General features: G+C 48.3%; 1 long non-coding RNA gene across 1 annotated transcript; it reads left to right on the top strand.

The window, feature by feature from the left end:
• The first annotated feature begins 219 nt into the window (after positions 1-219).
• LOC126530555 (uncharacterized) lies at positions 220-2018 on the top strand. The gene is made up of 2 exons (XR_007599444.2): positions 220-348; positions 1656-2018. It is a non-coding gene; the product is annotated as an uncharacterized lncRNA (long non-coding RNA).
• Positions 2019-4026: the final 2008 nt, after the last annotated feature.

Genomic DNA, 4026 nt, shown 5'->3' with positions numbered 1-4026 from the left:
GCCGAAACGCACGTGTACCGTGCATTGAGGTACGCCAAAGATCCCTCGGTGGTCAAAATTAATCTGGAGTTCCTCACTACGGCACGTCTCATGATGAAATTGTGCTTTTGGCACGTAAAACGTATGCTGCAAACAGCAATGTCTACTAGCTACCCCACGTGTCACTGCCGCGTTTTGATTCTTGACGCGAAAGGGCCTTTCCCGACAGATCACCGCCCCTCGATTAGAGAACGGTTTGGAGGTGAAGGCCGCTTCGGCACGTGTGCGCCGGCGCTGCTATAAAAGCGCTTGTGGTGTTCCAAGACACCGCACACCCTTCTACACAGCCATTGCAAAGAATCGCAACAGGTGAGTGTTGGTGTCTAGATTGCAAGATATTGAGAGGCAGGCATTACTTAACCCTGCTTACTCGGTTATTTGTACACTCACTTCAAAGACTCTTAGGTGCTGTCAGGGTTTCGAGTGATTTATCAAGCGACTGGTATCAAAATATGAGGGCCTGTGCACTGATTTTCACAAATAAAACAAAATACGCACACAATTATTTCCCTATAAGTTGTTGTGGTATCACTCGTAATGTGCACATTTGGAGGTAACTAGCACTCATTTATTCCCATTTAGACCTACACCACCCAATTTTTACCCAACCTAGTTGTTCCTGCTGTCTTTTAAACCATGCACTTCAATGCTTTAAAACATCATGTGCTATTCGTACCACGCTTATTTGGAACACCCAAGAATGAAAATACTTATGTCTAGTAGGGAAACTAGGCCGAGAGACAGAGAAAAGGCTGTATAGACAGGCAAATAGGTTAACCAGAGGTAGTTCGGGTTGGCTACTCTGCACGGGGGGAAAGGTTAAGGGTGATAAAAAGAGAAAAAGAGTGGAAGGGGGAGATAGAGAGAAAGAGAAACGAGCATGCACCAAACGCATACACTATAGAGCGGTAGGGGACGGCGTTCTCAAAATCTATTCTGAAGGCCCGTGGACCGCAGGAACCTTAATAACGCGGGTAAGGCCTACAGCGTGGATGTACTTTGGGAGCACTGACATAAAGCTTTGAGTTCTGATAGTGGACGATTGTCCAATTGGTCCAGTACTCTGCACATCGCTTGTCTCTGGGCACTATATCGCGGGCACACACAAATAATATGTGCGAACGTCTCATCGCTGTTACATGTCTCGCACATGGGGTAGTTAGCCATTCCAATAAGGAAAGCATATGAGTTCGTCAATTCAACGCCTAGCCGCAGACGGTAGAGCATGGTCTGTTCACGTCGTGGTAACCCAGGCGGTAGGTGCATCCGTATGTCCGGACACAACGAACGCAAATGACACATGGTGACAACGTTCGAGTCGCACAGGGACAAAGCACATTCACGGGACATCTATCGCAGAAACTAGGGCGAGTTGGAGGAAGTTCATGGATGGCAAGCAGCAGTGCTAACTAGACGAGGACGAAGGAAGGACTGTGTCAATTTCAGAAATAAGCTTGTGGCGGGAAGCCTAGCTATCTAGCAGAATTATGCTGCAATCGTTGAGGATGAGAAAGTGTTCGTGTTTTCTTGATCACACTGGGAAATGCATCCTGTGCACAGCGAGAAAGAGATTTCACATCTCAGCTAGTTTCACGTACTTTTCCTTATTATTGCAGATGAACGCAAGCATGATCTCCCTGAACAGCAAGTCACTCCTCGTCGCCGTCGTTATGCTGGTCGCCCTGTGCAACCTTGCATCAGCCCAATTCGGCTTCGGACGTGGGTTCGGACGTGGCTACGGTGGCTTCGGTAGCGGATATGGGGGTGGCCGAGGATACGGCGGATACGGGGGATACGGTCGTGGATATGGAGGCTACGGAGGTTATGGCCGTGGATTCTATGGCTGAGCTACACTGAACCAGAACTGTTGCAACTACAACAAATCACTACCTCAGATCAGATGAAATTTCCTCGGAACCCAGCGTTTTCGACTTCATGTCTCATGAATGTCAATAAATTATTTATTATGTTTGGACTGATCACTGCTTTTTATCTGTTTCATTGACTTGATTGGGGAAATTTCGTGCGGCAGTTTTGAGCGAATGTTACACAACTTTGTGCGGTGTCCACTCGACACCCGAAACATTCAAATAAGCGGTTGTGATTCCTTACTTTTGAAATGGTACAGTTTCCTAGTACTACGAGACATGAATGCCACTTAAATTCGGCGGTGAAGGGCAGCCCCCCCCCCCCCCCCCTGGATACTTGCCTGGTGCAGGCAATAAGATGACCACAGATTTTCTGCAGATAGCCATAAGACACTGCACGTTATCCTGCGTGAGTAGGAGCCATAGGTTTACGCATCCGCGTGCCAACCTTACCTGACAAGTGCTAAGTCGCATTTGTAATGTTAATTGTTAATATTAGGTTTAAAGAGAACTAACTCAACTATGACAGCATTCAAAACTTTCACTCCCTTGTCAAAAAGACATTCAAATATGCAAATTGAATACAGTGCACTCACACATTTATTAGCGATTTCTAAGTATTGTGCACTATAGATCTATTTCCGTAATCCGCGCTGACTAGATGCAAAAAAAATTACGGCCATTCGATTTCTAAAGCAAACTAACTTAACACAGGCACTACGAGCTGCATCGTTTACGACAAAGTTTTTATCTGACGCTGAATCTCTCTGACAACCGCCGCAAATCTTGTTACCTCCGACACACGCCGTGCGGACTGAGAGGTTCGGTTGCTATGCCGCACCTAAGTGACGTACTTCGAACATCGCGGTGGTGCTGATGGCGAGTCTGTAAATGCAGGTCGACCGTCTGTGTAGTTTTTCTCAAAATAAAAAAATATGCAGGTCCCACGCTCTGTGAGAATCGATGTAAGCGACGCTTCATCTGCTGTTTACGTTCATTGACGTAACTAGACGGTGATTATTGACGGCATACGACAGTCGTGACAGTATTAGAAATGTTATCTTGCCTGCTCCGCTTGTGTTTGTTCTTCTTGCTCTGCTGGATGCTTTATGCGAGCCTTCGTCTCTTCGGCACTAAGTGCACGCTTCGGCGCACTTCTGGGTTGTAGCGTTGTAGCTCACAAAACTTCTTCCTCTCTCTCTCTATTTCCTCGCTAACTTTCTCCCCACCTCCTCCCTCTGCTGTCGTTGATGTTTGGGGTGAGCATGGAGACAAGCGTGGCAGCTCCTGCCCAGGATTTTTGTGCAGTCACGCCTATAGTTAGGCGTCCAGAAGGCATTGTACAGATGCGACGGGGTGTAAATCTTGAGGCAAGCTTCTCGGGTCGTCCTTTCTTTGCGCTACACTCCTGTCGTGTACTGAGGTCATGCAGTGTCGCAGAAAATCAGGTGTCGATGCCGCGAGCGTCGTTTGGCGAATAATCATTGTGAACCACAATCGCGCAGGCCCTCCACGTGGCGCATACCTTGTCTTACTTCCTTTACAAAGTTGTTTCTCGGAATTTCGAGAACGACAGCTTATAAACAAATGTCATGAAACAAAACATGGACAGCGGACGCCTTTATGGTTTTTGTGATGTGGCCACGTCTCGACCACGTCCTGACGTGGCCGGCGTTAGCGGCGTGCAGGGCCATAGCAGCAGCAGCAGCAGGGAAAAGTTGAAGAAAGAGGCAAAGAAAGCTTCGCTTTAAAAACAGGAAGTTCATATCAACAGTTCCACCTCAATAAATATTTTATTCGATTTCGTAGTCGTGTCCTACAAACATCAGCATAATGACAGGACATACAGTGAGACGATACAGGCGATCCTCACATCAGCCGTAGAATCCACGACCGAACCCGCCATAGCCGCCCAAGCCGCGGCCGTATCCTCCTCCAAGGCCTCGTCCGTAGCCGCCGTAGCCTCCGATTCCGCGGCCGATGCCTGCCCCGAAGCCACGTCCGATGCCTCCTCCATAGCCGAGCTGCGCAACCGCGACGCTGCACAATATGGCGAGCACCGAGAGGGCGAGGAGGAATGACTGGCTGCTCACGGAGGTCATGGTCCTGTAAGCTGCTG

Source organism: Dermacentor andersoni, chromosome 4 (assembly GCF_023375885.2).
Source record: "Dermacentor andersoni chromosome 4, qqDerAnde1_hic_scaffold, whole genome shotgun sequence".
NCBI classification, from domain to species: Eukaryota; Metazoa; Arthropoda; class Arachnida; order Ixodida; family Ixodidae; genus Dermacentor; species Dermacentor andersoni.
Note: the sequence above shows the minus strand (reverse complement) of the source record. Positions and strands in the feature narration are given on the sequence as shown.